At 45.4% G+C, this 21228-nt stretch overlaps 1 pseudogene; it reads right to left on the reverse strand.

The window, feature by feature from the left end:
* Positions 1-15667: 15667 nt before the first annotated feature.
* LOC116754660 lies at positions 15668-17433 on the reverse strand (annotated as a pseudogene).
* Between the last annotated feature and the right edge of the window lie 3795 nt (positions 17434-21228).

Here is a 21228-nt window from a genome sequence, read left to right on the forward strand (position 1 = left end):
AAAATGGACAACCTGGAAGAAATGGACAAATTCTTAGGAAGGTATTACCTTCCAAGACTGAACCAGGAAGAAATAGAAAACATGAACAGACCAATCACAAGTAATGAAATTGAAATTGTGATTAAAAATCTTCCAACAAACAAAAAGTCCAGAACCAGATGGCTTCACAGGTGAATTCTATCAAAATTTAGAGAAGAGCTGACACCCATCTTTCTCAAACTCTATCAAAAAATTGCAGAGGAATGAACACTCCCAAACTCATTCTATGAGGCCACCATCACCCTGATACCAAAACCAGACAAAGATACTACAAAAAAAGAAAATTACAGACCAATATCACTGATGAATATAGGTGCAAAAATCCTCAACAAAATACTAGCAAACAGAATCCAACAACACATTAAAAGGATAATACACCATGATCAAGTGGGATTTATCCCAGGGGTGCAAGGATTCTTCAATATACACAAATCAATCAATGTGATACACCATATTAACACACCGAAGAATAAAAACCATATAATCATCTCAAGAGATGTAGAAAAAGCTTTTGACAAAGTCCAACACCTATTTATGATAAAAACTCTCCAGAAAGTGGGCATAGAGAGAACCTACCTCAACATAATAAAGGCCATATACGACAAACCGATAGCAAACATCATTCTCAATGGTGAAAAACTGAAAGTATTTCCTCTAAGATCAAGAACAAGACAAGGATGTTCACTCTCACCACTATTATTCAACATAGTTTTGGAAGTCGTAGCCACGGCAATCAGAGAAGAAAAAAAAATGAAAGGAATACAAATTGGAAAAGAAGTAAAACTGTCACTGTTTGCAGATGACATGATACTGTACATAGAGTATCCTAAAGATACCACCAAAAAATTACTAGAGCTCATCAATGAATTTGGTAAAGTTGCAGGATACAAAATTAATGCACAGAAATCTCTTGCATTCCTATACACTAACAACAAAAGATCAGAAAGAGAAATTAAGGAAATAATCCCATTCACCATTGCAACAAAAAGAATAAAATACCTAGGAATAAACCTACCTAAGGAGGTAAAAGACCCGTACTCAGAAAAGTATAAGACACTGATGAAAGAAATCAAAGATGACACAAACAGATGGAGAGATATACCATGTTCTTGGATTGGAAGAATCAATATTGTGAAAATGACTACACTACCTAAAGCAATCTACAGATTCAATGCAATCCCTATCAAGTTACCAGTGCCATTTTTTACAGAACTAGAACAAAAAATCTTAAAATTTGTATGGAGATAAAAATGACCCCGAATAGCCAAAGTCGTCTTGAGGGGAAAAAAAGGAGCCTGAGGAATCAGACTCCCTGACTCCAGACTATACTACAAAGCTACAGTAATCAAGACAATATGGTACTGGCACAAAACCAGAAATATAGATCAATGGAACAGGATAGAAAGTCCAGAGATAAACCCACGCTCCTATGGTCAACTAATCTATGACAAAGGAGGCAAGGATATACAATGGAGAAAAGACAGTCTCTTCAATAAGTGGTGCTGGGAAAACTGGACAGCTACATGTAAAAGAATGAAATTAGAACATTCCCTAACACCATATACAAAAATAAACTCAAACTGGATTAGAGACCTAAATGTAAGACTGGATACTAGAAAACTCTTAGAGGAAAACAGGAGGAACACACTTTGACATAAATCACAGCAAGATCTTTTTTGATCCACCTCCTAGAGTAATGGAAATAAAAACAAAAATAAACAAATGGGACTTAATGCAACTTAAAAGCTTTTGCAAAGCAAACTACAAACAAGAGGAAAAGACAACCCTCAGAATGGGAGAAAATATTTGCAAACGAATCAATGGACAAAGGATTGATCTCCAAAATATATAAGCAGCTCATGCAGCTCAATATTAAAAAAGAAAAAAACCAATCAAAAAATGGGCAGAAGACCTAAACAGACATTTCTCCAAAGAAGACATACAGATGGCCAAAAAGCACATGAAAAGCTCAACATCACTAATTATTAGAGAAATGCAAATCAAAACTACAATGAGTATCACCTCACACCATTTAGAATGGGCATCATCAGATAATCTACGAACAACAAATGCTGGAGAGGGTGTGGAGAAAAGGGAACCCCCTTGCACTGTAGGTGGGAATGTAAATTGATACAGCCACTATGCAGAACAGTATGGAGGTTCCTTAAAAAACTAAAAATAGAATTACCATATGACCCAGCAATCTCACTACTGGGCATATACCCAGAGAAAACCATAATTCAAAAAGACACATGCACCCCAATGTTCACTGCAGCACTATTTACAATAGCCAGGTCATGGAAGCAACCTAAATGCCCATCGACAGACGAATGGATAAAGAAGATGTGGTACATATATAGAATGGATATTAACTTAGCCATAAAAAGGAACGAAATTGGGTCATTTGTAGAGACATGGATGGATCTAGAGACTGTCACACAGAGTGAAGTAAGTCAGAAAGAGAAAAACAAATATCGTATATTAATGCATATATGTGGAACCTAGAAAAATGGTACAGATGAACCGGTTTGCAGGGCAGAACTAGAGACACAGATGTAGAGAACAAACTTATGGACACCAAGGGGGGAAACTGGCAGGGGGGTGGGGTAGTCGTGGTGGGATGAACTGGGAGATTGGGATTGACATACATGCTTGCTGTATAAAAAAATAAATTAAAAAAAATTCAAAAATTCAAAAAACAGGGCTTCCCTGGTGGCGCAGTGGTTGAGGGTCCGCCTGCCGATGCAGGGGACACGGGTTCGTGCCCCGGTCCGGGAAGATCCCACGTGCCGCAGAGCGGCTGGGCCCGTGGGCCATGGCCGCTGGCAGCGGGAGAGGCCACAGTAGTGAGAGGCCCGCGTACCGCCAAAAAACAAAAAAATAACAACAACAACAAAAAAACCCCAAGATTACTTAGAGATAATGGAGATAAATCTAAAATACAGTCAGCTAAAGAAGTTGAAAATAGATGCCTCTGCAAAAGTGGAAATGAGGGAAAAGGTAGTGGACCGCCTTCTGTTTTCATAGAAAACCTTATAATACTTGTTATTTCTTTAAACTATGCATATGTATAACTTTTGTTTGTAAAAGAATGTAAGTTTCCTGATGGCAGGGACCATGAGAGTCTATTAAAATTCCCAGTGCTCCACCTGAAGTAGGTGTTCAGAAAGTATTTGTTATTCAAGTAACTGAAGTCACCATTCTTGAGGCCCTAAAGGCTCCTCGTAAGGCACAGCACTAAGCTCACAATGCTTGTGATGCCTCCAGATACTGCAGGCAGGGTCTGGCTCCTGCAAACTCTTCTCCCCTGGCTCTTCCTCTAGTGCCTCTCTCAGGTGCTCACATGCACATTGTTCCTTCCTGCCTCGGGAAATTTGCACTTGCTGTTCCTTCTACCTAAAAAAGCTCTTCACCACCATCACCTAGTTCTCTCCCATAAATCCGTTAGACTTCAGCTTAGATGTCCCTTCCTCCAGGAGATCCTGTCTCCTATCTCCCTCTCTTCACCAGCCTGATGGGGCCATGGTGGGCCTACCCCAGGATCCCCAAGGATCTTGGAGGTTATGTTAAGGCATTTACTCTTCTATCTAGAAGAGAATAAGGAGCCACCAAAATGTTGCTAGCCAGGAAAGATAAGATCAAATATGCTGGTAGGTCTGGGGCTCAGAGAATTATGAACAGCAGCAAGCAGCTTACTTGGGACACAGATGACCCTTGCTCAACAAACAGTGGCCTCATCCTAACTCCCCAGGGTACCTCCAGTAATTCCCTATGGTAGTGTTTTCCAGAATGGGGCATGACTATCACTGGTGGCTCTAGGGATAATTTTAGTGGCATATAACCAAATGTTTTTCAACATAAGATTAACATATTTATTTCAATGGGGATTCAAAAATATAACTTGCATTCTAAACCCACGATTTCATGGCTGTTATTGCTTAGGACAAACTTCATGAGGTCGATACTCAATTGACTACCTAAAGCTTGGGGCCTCTTGCTCAAGTCAAACTTGCCAAGTATCCTGAAAATCCCTCTACATCTTTCTCTAAACAACTCTCCTGCCTGAAATGACCTTCTTACCCCCGGCTTTGGAAAATTCTACATACCCTTCAAAGTCCCAGTTGAATCCCCGCTCAGCAAAGTGGCCTTATAATTAGGGTAGGAGATTGACATGGTGGTTAAAAACTAAGGCTTATCAAACGTAAATTTTGGACTTCGGGTGATAATGATGTATCAATGTAGGTCCACTAATTGTAACAAATGCACCACTCTGGTGTTAGATGTTGATAGAGGAAGTTGTGTGTTGGCACAGGAGGCATATGGAAACACTGCATCTTTGCTCGATTTTGCTGTGAACTTAAAAATGCTCTAAAAAATTAAGTCTATTAAAAAAAAAAAGCCAAGGGGGTTCCCCGGTGGCCTAGTGGTTAGGATTCTGGGCTTTCACTGCAGGGGCCGGGTTCAATCGCTGGTTGGGGAACTGAGATACTGCAAGCTCCACAGCTTGGCCAAAAAAAAAAAAAAAAGTCAAGCCAAGGCTTAGAAATTCGATCTAGCTGTATGACTTTAGGCAAGTTACTTAACTTCTCTGAACCTAAACTTCCTCATCTGTTGGATAGGAATAATAGTGCCTACCCTTAGAGGACTGTGGTGAGAATTTAATGTTATCACGCATATAAAAGTACTCAGTAAATGTCTGGCATACAGTAAGCCTTCCTAAAAGTTACCTGTTATTTTCATGAGAGTGGGGAGCCGCAAATATGAGAGGGCTTTCCCTACTTATTTTAATTATTCATTTTTGTACGCCTTTCACATAGTAGATGCTTAGGAAAAGCTGGTTGGTTGTTGGAGGCCTTGCTGCCTTTGGGAGGGATTATTTTCATCCACATCTCCACACCTCCTTATTCAGTGAGCAGCAACAACATGCTGGCGGATAATGGGTGTCCACACCACAGTCCCACGCTGTCCTGAGGATTCAGAGCGGCTGGAGGAAGCCCCGGCGACTGCTCCGCCGCCGCCATGGCAACTTCAGCCCCATTCCTGGAACCCAGCTCGGGAGGAGCAGGGTATCGAAAGTCAGTCTCCCCAAGGGCGCCTCTCCCAAGGTCTCCAGGGCCTGGTCCCCCGCCCCAGCGCTGAGGAGTCTCCGGGTCCAGGCAGGCGCTGCTCCCTGCGGCCACACGGTGGCGGCGTAGAGTCAAGCTCCGCGCCCTACCTGGGAAGCGCTAATGAGGCCAGCCCCAAAGGTTGGGCCTCCTGCTCCCCACCCTTGCCAGGACAGGTCATGGTATCCAGGCGAGAGAGCCGTTGGGCCTAATCTCACCTCACCTCAATACCTCCAACTGGACCCTCGATTCCCGATACTAGGCCGGGCATTCCCAGCTCACTTGACTCGCCCTCCACCCCCGACAATCGTTCCCGGGGCCACCCCGCCCCGCCGCCAGTCCCGCGCAGCACACCTGGCGGGTACCGGGCCAGCCCTTGCTCAGATTCAGGCTCGAGCCCGCCGGACCCAGACCGAGCGTCTCGTCCCACTCCCAAGTGCGCCGGCCCGGAGGGAAGGAGGTGGGCGTGCGCTCGAGCTTTGTGGTCCTCACTGCCCCGACCACCGGCCCTCTCCATTCTCTGCTTCCGCTTCCGGGCCTGCATCTTCTCCAAACTTCTCTGAACGCCGCGAACCCCCTTCCCAACACTTCGAATGCAGGTCCCAAGGGCTGATAATATAGTCAGGGATTGACCTGTAGATGGGTCCCCTTACAGGCACTGAGAGGTAAACAAGCTAAGCGCGGGCACGTGCCAGGGCGGGGCTTTGGGGCGGGGCATCAGAGGGGCGGGGCCTCGGCGCTTGAGTTGCCGCGGGCAGAGGAGGTACCCGAAGCGCGCGCGGAGTGCCGGGAGTGCAAACTAAGCGGAAATGGGGCGGGGGGAGACGCAGAGCTGGGGGCGGGGCGGGCACTGGGGGTGGTTTGAGGGAGCGCAGGGCCGACTAGACTTGGGAGCTGAATGGGCTGGCCGTGGGGTTGGGCCTGGACTGGGGACCCAAAAAACGAGAAGGGCCTGAGTGGGGAGGGGAAGAGGAGGCAGGAACCCCGCCCACTTTCTAGGTTGGGTTCTTGGAACTAGTCAGGAAATCCTGGGACTCAATCTTGGGGCTTGATCTTCTGTAGGCGATGGTTTTTATAGAGAGCGCTGATAGGGTACCCATTTCCCCCACATTCCGGGAACTGCCCAGGCTTGTCCCCCAAGAGTTTGGGGGCTCAGCAGCTTCCCCCCTCCACACGCTGCGGGGCGGGTCCCACCCTGAGAGCCCGGCAAGGCCCTTTGGTCCCTCCAGAGCCCCCCCATCTTCAGTTTCAACAAGATTCGGGGAGCGGGGAAGTCTTGGGGGCCACAGACCACATACATCTAGAAAGATCTTTAGGCCCCAGGACCTTCTCTTGCCCCTGCCCTCTTCTCTGCTCCAGCAAACCTTACTCTCCTTAGCAGAGGTATTAGAAGGGTCCGCATGGGGAGAAAGGGAGCAATTTCTACTGGCTCCCTTCTATTGCAGTCTGCGGAACAGGACGTGGGCGCAGGGGGGAGCCTTCGAGGGCTGAAGATGGGGTGCCCTGTTTACCCTTCCTGCCCAGCCTAGTGGCTGGCAGGAGCTCAACCGGCTCAGCGATAGGACTTAGGTGCGCAGAATCTTGGGGTCCTTCGTTTGTCTGGTGCTCTGTTCCACCGTGGGCCTGGGAAACACACGGGAAACCCTACCTGCCTGTTTTTTACCCCCCTTTCAGTGTTTTTCTTTTATGTAAAAGTAATTCATGAGTCTTTTTTTTTAATTAAAACCTTACAAAAATATGGATTTGAAAAATGAAAAACACTCATCTTCACTGGTGAGAGATAGCTGCGGTTTTTCTTAGTTGTAGCATACTATATATATGTATATATAAAGGGGGTCACACCACATATTGTTTTGCAACTTGCTGTATACTATGGACATTTTTTCGTGTCATTATTTATAGAGATACCCCATTTTTAAGGAGTTCATAATATTCCAGAATACGGGTACCCCATAATTCATTTGATCTTCTACTGATAAACATTTAATCCTACGCCTGTGTTTATAATGATCTTTATGTTGTTTTATTTTTACAAGTATGTACTCACTGTAAAATTTTTAAATACTGATAAAGGCAAAAAATATGGATAAAGACAAAATAAAGTTCACCATATTCCTCCTATCTACATGTAACTAACTCCTTTATTTTGTAAGCTACACTTTATGGAATGCTTGCTATATGCCAGATACCATGCTAAGTCATTCACGGAACAGCAATCTGAGGTTTGGAGAAATGTCTCCAGTGAGGCTTCCCCAAGGTCACACAGCTAGAAAGTGGCAGAGCCAGGACCTGGACCCAACTTTATCTGATTCCAAAGCTTTGCTGGCATCTTCCTGTTAACATGCGGGTGTCTTTCCTTCCAATCTTTTTTTTTTTTATTTCCAGGCCACGGGACAAAAATACTCACATGTAAATATGCACTGCTCTTCCTCCTTCCCAGGCTTAGGAGCCTTTGTAAGGAGGGCAGAGGGAGAGAAATAGACCTATAAGCAAAAGAGTGGAGAGACCTGGAGGAATTTCCGCCCAGTCCCAATCAGGAAAAGCTGCTTCTGAGAGAAGGGAGGGGAGTGAGGGAGCTGGCAGAGTTTGGGTGGTCAGGAATTTGGAAAAAAAGAAAGAAGGAAGAGGTTTGGGGAGCTGTTGTAATGGTGTGGAACTTTGAGGAAGAGAGATTTAGGAGGATTCTGAAAGGATGTCTTGCCGTGAGCTGTGCCGTGTAATCCCTTTGCAGCGTCCTCCAGAGACCTTTGGTAAAGACTTTTGTTTCCTGTCAGTGCTTTTTGGAGTTGGATCGATTTCTTTTGGCAAAGAGAGAGCAAATAAAAGACCAGCTTTCTTCAGGTTCACATGCATTTTTTGTATTTCTTCTTTTATGAAAATGAAATAGCCTCTCTGCCTTTGCTCACTCAGTACCCTCCCCCTAGAATGCCCTGCCTTTCCCATGTCCTTCTCCATTTCCCTCCTCCTCCAAGGTCCACCTCTCTTCACCTCTTTCCCCTCCTTCTGTTGGCCCTAGCTCTATGCAAGTCCTTCATTATACCCCAAATCAGGGCAGATGACTGGCCCCCTACTGATAGGCCATATTGAGTAGGAATTTTGCCAGCACCGGAATCTCTTTGATTACAAGAAACTGTGCTGGTTTGTTGGTTTTAGAAATCTCTTTGTGTCAAGTGGAGTACCCTTGCACCAGTTATAGTTCCCCGGGGAAGACTCTAAACACTTCTACCCATTTCCTCTTGGTATCTGAGTAGTCAAGGAAGACACAATGCAGTCAAGCACCGGATGGAACAACGCTTTACTCACATAGAGAAGAGACAGCAGGATCAGCTTCGGTAGTGGGTGTTGGTCCCTCATTGCCGGGGTATCTCTCCCAGTGATCAACACAGGGCACTTCACCTATGCTCACCCTTCTTGTGCCATAGTGGAAGGACCCTATCCCCTCCAAGAGGAGGACAGATAATAACCATGGGGTTGGCTAGATGCCATATGACCGACATGCTTTAAGCAGAGACAAAAGAGTACTCATGACACCTGAAACAAGGAAAGATACTCCCGCACAAGGTGATAAATCCAGCACAGGCTGTGTGGGCTCTTTATCTCTTGGTTAGGAAGTGTTCCAGGCTCAGGGCCCATTCTTACATAATTGAGTAAGGGTCAAAAAACGGCAGGCATGAGACTGTCTTTCTCAACAGTTGGCCATCATGACTCGTTTCCCTCTTTGTTTTGGCTGCTAAGAAGCTCAGAACTATTCTATTTCTGGATCTGTATTTTCTCTTTGTCCCAATTTTCTTAATTATTTACTTTAAGCCTTAAAAAATGTTTTATTATGGAATATTTCAAACACATGAAAGTAGAGAGAATGTAATAAACTGTTATGCACCTGTAACCCATCCTCAATAATTACCAACATTTTGCCAATCCTGTTTCATTTACCTCCCCACTTTTCCCTCCCTCTGAAGTATTATAAAGCAAATCCCAGATATCATATCATTTCACTGGAATTATTTCAGCATATATCTTTAAAAGATAGGGCTTTTTCAAATATAACTACAATGCCACTATCATACCTAACAAAATTAATACAAATTCCCTAAAATCATTTAATACCTAGTTCATGTTCACATTTCTTTAATAGTTGGTTTGTTCCAGTAAGAACTCAAATAAGGCTCACACATTTCATTTGGTTGATAGGTGTCATAAGTAACTTTTCATCTATAACAGTTTCACTTTTCTTCTTTTTTCATGCTATTTATTTGTAAAGGAAACCAGAGCATTTGCCCTGTAAAGGTTTCCACATCCCAGAAGATTTGGCTGATTGCTTCCTGATGATGTAGTTTAACTTGTTCTTCTGTCTGTTGTATTTCCATTAAACTGAAAGTTAGATCTAGAGCTTGATTAGATTCAGGTTTGATGTCTTTAGCAAGAATACCTTACTGGCGATGGTGCTGTCTACTTATTATTATGTCTCATCTAGCGGCACATATTAGTTTAAATATTTTTACTGATTGATCTATGGTTTCAGGGCTCTTGGCCTGCTCTTTTCATTATAGAATTCCCCATCAACCTTTTATCTGTTGGTTTTAGCATCTGCTGATGATCCGTTATTTCATTAGGTGTTGCAAAATGGGGACCGGGCCCTGGCAGTGAAAGCGCCAAGTCCTAGACTGCCAGGGAATTCCCCATGACTTTCTAATTCTGTCATTCTTTTTTTTTTTTTGGCCATGCCCAGCAGCATGTGGGATCTTAGTTCCCTGACAAGGGATAGAACCCGAGCCCCCTGCAATGGAAGCACGGAGTCACAACCATTGGACCACCAGGGAAGTCCCTTTGTCATTCTTTTTGCATTCATTAGCTGGAATTCTTCCATAAAGAACAACTTTTCAATAAAAATTATTTTTAAAAATAAAATTAAATTACAAAAATAATTTAAAAATAAAACTTAAATGAGTGCTTCTCCGGTGGCGCAGTGGTTGAGAGTCTGCCTGCCGATGCAGGGGACACGGGTTCGTGCCCCGGTCTGGCAAGATCCCACGTGCCGTGGAGCGGCTGGGCCCGTGAGCCATGGCCGCTGGGCCTGCGAATCTGGAGCCTGTGCTCCACGGTGGGAGAGGCCACAACAGTGAGAGGCCCGCGTACCGCAAAAAAAAAAAAAAAAAAAAAAACTTAAATGAAAAAATAAAAGAATAACTTTTCCTCATTCATTATTTGATTTTCCTGAAATAGTTTGTACAAAGAAAGACAGGATGAATGCTTGATTCCTTTAATGTATTTTTATAAGTTGCCTGAACTCCTTTGTGGAACAAGGTGTTAAAAAAAAAAAAAAGGGCAAGCAGAGTAGTGGAATGGAAAGAGCACAGGCCTTGGACTCAGACAGAATCCTGATTCCATCACTTCTTACCTGTGTAACCTTGGGCCATCCATCTGAGCCTCAGTTTCCTTAACTGCAAGTTGGGGGCCAATATCCTCAACTTCCCCAAACTTTCAGTAGAATCATTTCCAGGCCTAGATCAAGCAATTCCTTGTACAGGAAGTAAAATACAGTCATTGTGGAAAATTTAGAGGATGCAGATAAACACAAAGAATATAGAAGCTTTGTGAAAAGCATCTAGCATATGCTTGGCCTATAGTCGGTATTTCTGACAACTCCAGCTTGGCTCTCGGGCTGCCCTGTGTTAGAATCCTTCTGGAAGAGAGTAACTTTAGCCAGCAGAGACTCCAGCCTCAGTCCAAGAAAATCCTAGTAAGAGTCAGAGAGGGTGTTTTGGGGAGAGAGCAGGAGGTCTTATGTCAAGAGCTAGTGAACTGAAGTTAGACCTACCACAAGCTTGCAGTGAGATCCTGGGAGAGTCACTTAACCTCCCAAGCAACAGTTTCTCACGTGTAAGATAGAGGTTGTCAAGGCTGACTTGCCAGAGTCGTTGGGAGGGCCACTTGAGATGTTGATGTGGAGATGCCCACCTTGGAGGCAAAAATTGGGCAGTACTCAGCAAATAGGGGTTAGCTTGATCTGTCTGGGAACTCCCTTTCTGAGCGCCCATCAAGTGTAAAGTTACAAGTGTCTCTTATCACTGAAGGGCTGTGTGAGGGCTGGCTTGGAGCCCAGGCTCCAAGTGCTGTGTGAATTGGGTAACCTCTTCCTCTCTGGGGCTTGGATTCTTCCATCTGTGAGATGACCAGATTAGGGGTCCAAATCTAAATGCCCCCAGGAGCAGACAGGTAGCAAGTGAATGAAGTGGGGGAGTCAGTGAGATAGTAGTGGGTGGTGGAGACTGTGGTGACCTGATGAGCTTGCTTTATCTGAGAGAGGCTGCCACTCCATTCTGCTGATGGCCACAAAACTGGAATGTGAGCACAGGTGGCCTTTATAAAAAAAAAAAAAGTTATTTATTTATTTTTGGCTGCGTTGGGTCTTCCTTGCTGCATGTGGGCTTTCTCTAGTTGCGGTGAGCGGGGGCTACTCTTCATTGCGGTGCGTGGGCTTCTCATTGTGGTGACTTCTCTTGTTGCGGAACATGGGCTCTAGGCGTGCGGGCTTCAGTAGTTGCGGCATGCGAGCTCAGTAGTTGTGGCGCACGGGCTTTGTTGCTCCGCGGCATGTGGGATCTTCCCGGACCAGAGATCAAACCTGTGTCCCCTGCATTGGCAGGCAGATTCTTAACCACTGCGCAACCAGGGAAGTCCCTTGCCTGACTTTTAAAGAGGCTGGAAAGCTGTATTTAAAATTTTCTTCTTCCTTTTTTTTTTTTTTTTTTTTAATACCTTCTTTTTACAAAACGTCTGTCCAGGGCTGACTTTCAATAGATCCCAGCGAGGGAGCTGCTCTGTTATGAAGGAAACCCTGACCCAGAAGCAGGTCATCTATGAATGGTTTAGCACCAGGTTCCCCACCAACGTGTGCTGTGTGACAGGTGAGGGGGCTGCTGCCTTTCTGGCCGCGCCCCATGTCCCAGGACCAAGGGGTCTTCCAACCCGACCCCGGTCCTGAGGGGCTGTGGAATGCACTGTGCTGTATTTTTAATTTTAAATTAAAGTGATGGCAAGTTACTTGAGATATTCAGCAGCCTGTATGGACTAAACAAAATGTAAAGTAGGGTTAAGAACATGGATTCTAAAGTAAGGGAAGTTCATGCACCAGCTTTACCACTTAATTAATTGTATGTCCTTGAGCAAGTCATTTAGCTTCTCTGTGCCTCACTTTTCTTATCTGTAAAATGGGGGTAATTATTGCACCTACCTCATGTGATTGTTGTGAGGATCACATAAGCAAGGACAGGACTAGGGTGAGGTTAACAGAATGAGGTTAATGAGGAATCATCTTGGGTGCAAAATTTAAGGGGGTGCCAAAAAAACTCAACAATCAAGATATATTTTCAAAAGTTAAAAGTAATGCAAAAAAAAAAAATCCATGATGACCAAAATAGCAACATTTTAAGTGAAGACAGGATATGACCTTGCACTTGTGTGACTTGGCCTTAACTCACCTCACCCTAATCCTGCGTCTGTGGGGTCCTGGCTTTATTCTTAAAATAGGATGGTACACAAGGAGAACACCCATCCTACCTCCAGGCCCAGTGGTTCACGGGTAAGAGAGAGAAAGCATTTGACTTTGTTCACTGCCGTATCACCAGCACCTACAATGGTGCCTCACACATGGTAGGATCTTAATAAATATTTGTTGAATGGGAAAAAGTTGGGATGATACATGTCCAACCTTAGAACAGTGCCTGGCACCAAGTAGGTGCTCAATAAAAAATAATGATGATTATGATTGAGAAGATAATGATGTCATTGTGGGTCCTATTCTGTCTTTTTTTTTTTTTTTTTTTTTTTTTTTTTTTTGCGGTACGCGAGCCTCTCACTGTTATGGCCTCTCCCGTTGCGGAGCACAGGCTCTGGACGCACAGGCTCAGCGGCCATGGCTCACGGGCCCAGCTGCTCTGCGGCATGTGGGATCTTCCCGGACCGGGGCACGAACCCGTGTCCCCTGCATCGGCAGGAGGACTCTCAACCACTGCGCCACCAGGGAAGCCCCCCTATTCTGTCTTTAAGCCAATGGTGAACCTAGTGTGTTTGACACCCAAAATGTGTTTTTTTTTCCAAGTTATCAAATTTTATTTTTCTTGAATTTCTTCTTAGATTTTCTGGTAATGTAAAAAAAATGTTTTTAAATTTTTATTTTTATTGGAGTATAGTTGATTTACAATGTTGTGTTAGTTTCAGGTGTACAGCAAAGTGATTCAGTTATACATATACATATATTAATTCTTTTTAAGATTCTTTTCTCATATAGGTTATCACAGAATATTGAGTAGAGTTCCCTACTGCTATACAGTAGGTTCTTTTTAGTTACCTATCTTATATATAGTAGTGTGTGTAGAAAAGATCATTTTTTAATCCCAACATGACAAGAATTATCTTCAATAATAATCATGAAATAAAACAAATAATAATAATGGCAGAAAAGCAACAGAGACAGTAAAAACTTGCTTTTATTGAACTTCATATATATACTCAGACCAATAAAATTTTTTAAATAAAATAAAAATTATAGTACAAATGGGAAAAAAGTAAAGGACTAATAGTTTATGGTTATATTAATGTATTTTTTTAACAAAAAGGTACATACACACACACATGAAGAAATGCCTCTAAAAGAGGCAAATTGGCAGGTTCAGAGAATGACTTGCACAGAGAATGACAGAACTACAGTAACAGTTTTACAATCACTGTGCTATCGCCGTTGATTTCAAATCTGCTGTTTAAACGCAGGGACATGCGGACATGAATGCCCCTGATGTGAGCTCCAGTGATGCTGACCTGCTATGAGCTCTCAAACTGAAGGTATATGTTGGCGCCAGTTGTGTAACTGGGAGTTCTTCAAATTAGCTTCCATGTAGAATATGTTATTTATTAAAGGTTAGGTGATAAAATGTACTAATTAGAAGTATATATATATCTCATAGTAATCGCGGCAATTATTTAGAACTTAGACCAAGAAAGATCTCTTCAGGACAGAGGATTTTATCACCAACGACATTGTTTAGAATTGCCAGGGCACAGTGATAAAAAAAGCAGACCCACCCAGTTTCATTAATGTTTTAAACTTCTCTACAGACAATGCATGCCTTATTTCTTGCACATGGAGGACTGGCCACCACCCTTAACTGATTCACCTCTGCCCCAGGTCATCAGTTTCCTATCTCTGGATGAGACAGTCCCAAAGGCCCTTCCAAAGATGACATTGCACTACTTTCTAATTGTGGGTTTGCAAGCTATTTCAAGCGATGTGACCCTGGGTAAGTCAGGTTATTTCTCCAAGTCTCAGTTTCCTCATCTGTGAAATGGGAACAATAACCCCAAGCCATGCCTTACCCCATAAGGGCTCCATGAGGTAGTGTGGGAGAAGACTTTTTGTAAAGAAGGAGGCACTGCATACAAGTGGCAGGAACACAGGTGGCAGGCCTTGATGACAAAGGTGATGATGTTCCTCTGAAGTCATAAATAAGTTGTTCCTAGATTGAGGATCTGGGTTAGGGGAAGGGGAACCAGCGGGTGCTGGACTTTGCAAATCACTGACAGTGACTTTTTTCTTCCAGGAAAAGTCTTGATCCTCTTGGCCAAAAGCAGGGGGCTGATCACAATGACCCCAGTTCCTCTGCTGCTGTATTACAACCCAGCTGGATGGAGCACTTCCCTTCCAGGGGAAGGTGGCTGAGGCAGAAGCAGGGTGTGAGAAACTACTGATGCCAGCTGGCTCTTGTCCTCAGAAGCACTCTGAAATTAGTTTACCTGCTTGTTTAGCCAAAGAGAATGTAAGTTCCTAGAGCAGGGGTTAACAAATTTTTTTTCTGAAGAGCCAGCTAGTAAACATTTTAGGCTTTCTCAGCCATATGGTCTCTGTTGCAACTACTCGACTCTGCTGTTGTAGTGTGAAAGCAGCCCTAGACCATACGTAAACGGAGCGTGGCTGTGCTCCAATAAAACTTTATTTATGGATACTGAAATCTGAATTTCATATAATTTTTGCACATTATGAAATATTCTTCAATTATTTAAAGATGTAAAAGCCACTCTTAGCTCATAGGCACATAAAAAGAGGCCAGATTTGGCCCACAGGCCGTTCATACTTTACCCACCCTTATTCTAGAGGGCAGAGACCCTCTCTGTGTATTCCTTTGCTGTGTCCACAGTGCCCAGAACAGTGCCTGGCACATAGCTGTCCATAAGGATCTGTTGATGACCAACTGCTTCCTCTTCTGCCCCTCTACCTCCAATTCCATTCCCATCTCTTGCTGCGACTATATCCACCTCTACTTCCAGCTCCCATTCTCTGTAACCAGCAGCAACAAGCTTCTGTTGCCCCCACCCGGTCCCGGTCTCCAGGTCAGTGGAGGAGCCCACTAGCTAGTTCTCCAGTGGCCCTGGGACTGTCCCATCTGGATGCTCCCATTTTTCCTCTTCTTCTCTGACTACCCTATCTTTGGCCTCATTCTTCTTTTTTATTTTCAGCATCCAAAATCTTTTTAATAACAAGGCAGGATCTGGGCCTGGTTTTTGTAGTGGCAACTGGCCTGTCAGCCTCTGGTGCGCTTGAACTTCCAGCCCTTGGAACGTAGGGTTTGGTGTTCCTGAGGTCTTGCCGAGATGCCTGTACACCTCTTGGTCTTTACCAGAGAGTAGGCCAGCGCCACAGCCCTTGGGAGTGTCCAGGGCCAGTTGGTCAAAGGTGAGGACCTTGCCCCAGGCCTTGGGGATGTGGCTCCGGGGGCAGTGTACACACTTTCAGTTCGGGCACCTACTGGGCATGCACATGATCAGTTTTAGTCCCTATAACCACACCTGTTTTGCCTTCCCCTCCAGGAAGCGTCACCTTCCGGATCATCTGGGAAAGGGATAGAGGCCACCAGTTGGTGCAACTCACGAACAACCTCTTCAGCACAACTTGATTGAAGGAGTTGGTTGGTCAGGCCAGAAACCTGTACAGCTTGACCAACAGCCTTAGGTAGCTGTCCTAGCTCTTGGCCTCATTCTTTTTTTATTTTTATTTTTGGGCCATGCCACGCAGCTTGCAGGATCTTAGTCCCTGACCAGGGATCGAACCCATACCCCCTGCAGTGGAAGCACGGAGTCCTAACCACTGGACCACTAAGGAATTCCCTTGGCCTCATTTTTTTTTTTTTTTGAGTAGGGAACATTTTTTTCTAGTATTTATTTATTTATCATGTATTTTTTTCTGGCTGAGTCGGGTCTTGGTTGCAGCATGTGGGATCTTTCATTCCGGCGCACAGGATTCTCTCTAGTTTTGGTGAGCGAGCAGGCTCCAGAGCACGCGGGCTCAGTAGTTGCAGTGGGCGGTCTCTCTAGTTGTGGCATGCAGGCTCCAGAGCACGCAGGCTTCACAGTTGTGGCACGTGGGCTCTCCAGTTGTTGCGCCGTGGGCTCAGTGGTTGCAGCACGTGGGCGTAGTTGCCCCGTGGCATGTGGGATCTTAATTCCCCGATCAGGGATCGAACCCGCGTTCCCTGCACTGGAAGGCGGATTTTTTACCACTGGACCACCAGGGAAGTCCCCACAAAAGCATATTTTGAAGGCTTGCCACAGCTGTAGCCAGTGAGATAGCAGTAAACAAAATAAAGTCCTACCTCATGGAGCTTTGTTCTAGTGAGAGAAACAAACAATAAACAAACAGATAAATATACAATATGATCCCTGGTAGAGAGGCATGCCATGAAAAAAAGATAACATAAGATGATACCGTCGATGGGGAGCTATCTTAGGTAGGGTCAGTCCTCTCCGAAGAGGTGACATTTGAGCAGAGGTGCGAATGAAGTGAGGGAGCAAACTCTGAGAGCTAAAGAAAGAAATGTTCCAGGTGGAGGGCACAGCAGGAGCAAAGCCTGAGGTGGGAGTGTATGTGGCATGTCAGTGAGCAGGCAGCAAGACTGGTGGCAGGGGGGCAGTGAGTGAGTGGTAGGAGAGGAGGGGGCGGGGGAGTAGGGGGCCAGGTCCTGCGGGACTTTGCAGGCCCAGCAAAGTCCTTGGATTTTGTTTTAAGTGTGATGGGGGAGCTACAGGAGGGTTTCAAGCACCTCCATCCCTCAGACCTGGATGGGGCAGACAAGAGAATCCACTCCCTTACTTGTTCACTACTACCCACCTCTGCATACCGAGTACCCGTGAAGCCCCTTCTGGGCTGACAGTGTAGTGAAGTGAATAAGAGCACTGGATTTTGAGTCTGAGAGAATTGGGTTCCCAGCCTAGCTGTAATACTTACTAGCTGTTGGACCATGGGCAATCACATCACTCCTGAGCCTCAGTTTTCTCATCTGGAAAATGGGGACAATAATTTCTGTCTCATGGTGTTGTTGGGGCGACTGGATGAGCTCTTGCCTCTAAAACACACAGTGCCAGGCAGGTCACATAGCTCTCTCTCAATCAGCTGTCATAGTTGATGATGATGATTACTATTTAAATGCTGAGCCAAGTTCTGGCATTTTGTAATCACTTGTTAAAGGGAACTACCATTATGATTGTTCCCCTTATGCTGTTCCACCTGCTGCTAGGAGACACATGTGCGAAGACCCTCCTCTACTGAATGGCCAAGGAAGAATAATGACAGACTCTCTTCCTGTGGGGCAGGGCCCATCCAGAACCTGTGCTCTTGAACATTATAGCAAGCACACGCCCAGGTTGCGGTAGAAGGACCTAAAACCCAGCGCTCAGCCTGTCAGCTCAGCCCCCTGCTTCATGCCAGAATAACCTCTTCCACAAGGTACAGGATAAGAACCTCACTGTGTCCAGCAGAGCCCTTTCGCACTTAACAAACACGGCAAGTGACTGCCCTGAACAGCCTGTTCTCACCCCATTATGCATAATAATAATAGCTATCATTTATCCACGACTCAGAGTGTAGCATTTCAGAGCATGAGTCCTAGATTTACTGTATTGTAGCTAGATGATGTTGTACATATCACTTAGCCTCTTTGAGCATCTATGTGCCAGGTAGTGTGTCAGGTGCCAGGAAGACAAGAGCCTAGAAGACCCGATTACTGCCCTCTCACAGCTTCCTGTCTAATTGGAGAGCTAGATGTTAATCAGGTAATCACAAAAACAAATGTAAAAGTACACCTTGAGGAGCACTAAGGAGAAGTATCCATTGCCATGAGTGTATATAACAGGCAGGTAAGGGAAGATGTCCTGGAGGAAGTGATTGTGGAGATAAACTGGCTTGAGGAAGACAGACAGTTTCAAGAACAAGGAGCAAGGCCCTGGGGCAGTAGAACTGAAGGAAAGTCAGTGTGGCTGCAGCCTAGAGAGAAACAGAAAACTGTGAGCTGAGGCTCCAGCAGGATCAGCACATTGTAGGCTATGGATTGGTCTCTATAGCTCTCTGCTGAGTGACTGTAACATCCTTTCAACAATCATGGGCAAGCTGACCTGCCCAAGCTCCCAGGCAGGGCCCAGGTGTCCTCTGGGCACCCCCCTTTTCCAGCATAACCCACTCATAACCCAATTCTCTTGGGAGAGAGGACACAGGAAGTGAAACATTCATAGGAAAGCAGTCACTACTGGGTCCTTAAATTGAGATGATGCACTTGATATGGAATCCTTTCTTGTAAAAAGGGGAAGGAAGAGGCCAGGAGCCCCAGGAAGGGGGCAGATTGAAGGTAGAATCACTCCAGTTTTCCCCTCGCCCATGCCCCTCCCACCCATCCACCTCATTTTCCTCGCCCAGCAGTCCTTTGCCCTCATTCTCTAGGTCTCAATGTCTCTTCCCAAGTTTAACTTAAACCGGCTTGCAGCCAGATATTTGGCACCTGTGTGCAATCTGTTCTGAGCCCTGAGTAGGATGACTAGATTTAGCAAATCAACAGGACACCCAGTTAAATTTGAATTCAGATAAACAACAAGCATTTTTTCGTATAATTTTTAGTCTAAACATTACAACGCTAGCCCTGAGCAGCAGGGGTTGGGTCATCGGAAACTCCAGGCAACTGATACTAACACTGATGTCAATAACAGCTGCCAACTTTGGCCCAGGTTGCCTCCAGTTTAGCTCTCATTAAGGAGGTAATAGAGTGAGTGAACAAAAGAATGCACTCTGGGGACTTCCCTGGGGGTGCACTGGTTAAGAATCCACCTGCCAGTGCAGGGGACACAGGTTCGATCCCTGGCCTGGGAAGATCTCACATACCATGGAGCAACCACATGCCGTGGAGCAACTAAGCCCATGCACCACAACTACTGAACCTGTGCTCTAGAGCCCGTGCACCACAACTACTGAAGCCCGCGCACTGCAACTACTGAGCCCTGCAAGTACTGAAGCCTGCATACCTAGAGCTCGTGCTCCACAAGAGAAGCCACCGCAATGAGAAGCCGCGCACCACAATGAAGAGTAGCTCCCACTCGCCACAACTAGAGAAAGCCCGTGCGCAGCAATGAAGACCAAACGCAGCTAAAAAAAAAAAATAAAAGGAATGAACACTGGGCCTAGACTACCAGGGTTGTATTTCAGCTCTGCCATTTTCCAGCTGTGTGACCTTGGAGGGACCCAGACAATGAAACGCTTAACTTCTCTGTCCTTGGTTTCCTCATCTATACGCTGGAGATAATAACAGCACCTAACTCATAAGGTTGTTGTGAGGATTAAATGAGTTTACAGGTAAAGTGCTTAGAATAGTGCCTGGTCCATAGTAAGTGCTATGTTAATGTTAGCTCTAATAATTTATCTAATCACACCAGACCGAATGGAAACTCCATGAGAACAGGGACTTTCTTCTGTTCATTGCTATATCCACAGGAATGAGGAGCAGGGCTGGTTTATAATGCATGCTCAAGAAGAGGGCCTGGCTTGTAATATATAGCCATAAATATTTATTGAATTAAATCTAGTCCTCAGGATCTACCTGAAAGATTGGAATTATATTAATGATTCCCCTTTCACAGATAAGGAAACAGGTTTAGAGACATGAAATGAGTTTTCCAATGTTAAGGAGGTGGCAGAGCTAGGATTCAAATCCAGATTTGTTCGGTTCCAAAGTCTTTTCCACTCAAAACTCAATTCACTTTAACAGCTGAGGTGCTACCCTTGGAAAGTGATGGAATAACAGGAGCATCTGGATTTAGGAGAAATCCTCATGGACTTTGATTTTTTTTTTTTTTTTTTTTTTTTGGCGGTACGCGGGCCTTTCACTGCTGTGGCCTCTCCGGTTGCGGAGCACAGGCTCCGGACGCGCAGGCTCACGGGCCCAGCCGCTCTGCGGCATGTGGGATCTTCCCGGACCGGGGCATGAACCCATGTCCTCTGCATCGGCAGGCGGACTCTCAACCACTGCGCCACCAGGGAAGCCCCGACTTTGATTTTTTTAAGTCCTAATCTGTTCCCCATCTGCTGTGTAACCTTGGGTAAGTCACCTCATCTTTTTGAGGCTGTTTTATGATGTGTAAACTAGGTCGTGGTGAGGATCCAAGGAGATCATATATTGGTGAAGCCTGACTGGAAGAAGGCTTCTGATAAACAACCCTGCTTTAGAACGGCTTTGCAAATGGACATTCTTCCCCACCCATGAAACCCACAAGCCCGTCTCTCCACTCCCCCTTGTGTGAATAAATCTCATCACACCTGAACCCCTAACATCTCTTTAGACGGAGGCTGAATCTCTCCGGGGGATATCTGTCTCCCTGGCCTCCCTGCACTCCAAGCGCAGCCCAAGTGTCGGTCAATCCTGGGAACCTGGTCCCTGCTCTCCTCAGAGGGGGCACAAGCCCAAATGAGCCCAGAGCTGGGCCTGCAGTTGGGAGAGATTCGGGGAGACGGCTTGAAAAGAGCAAAACATGCGTATTAAGACATCACTTTGGAGGCACTGTGGGTCCTGATGGTGGTGAAAGACTTGTACCCTACCTGGAGCCAGGGCGCAGGAGATTCCAGTGTCGCCTTCCGGGGCGGGGTTAGGGGGTCCTAGGGCCTTGTAATGGGGGGAGTAGGGCCCAGGCTCCTTTCTAGCCTTTGCCAGGGTGAGGCCCAGGACATTCAGAGTGTGTGTGTGTGTGTGTGTGTGGCAGGGGGAAACAGCCCCCGCTGGGG

Source organism: Phocoena sinus, chromosome 1 (genome assembly GCF_008692025.1).
Source record: "Phocoena sinus isolate mPhoSin1 chromosome 1, mPhoSin1.pri, whole genome shotgun sequence".
Classification (NCBI taxonomy): Eukaryota; Metazoa; Chordata; class Mammalia; order Artiodactyla; family Phocoenidae; genus Phocoena; species Phocoena sinus.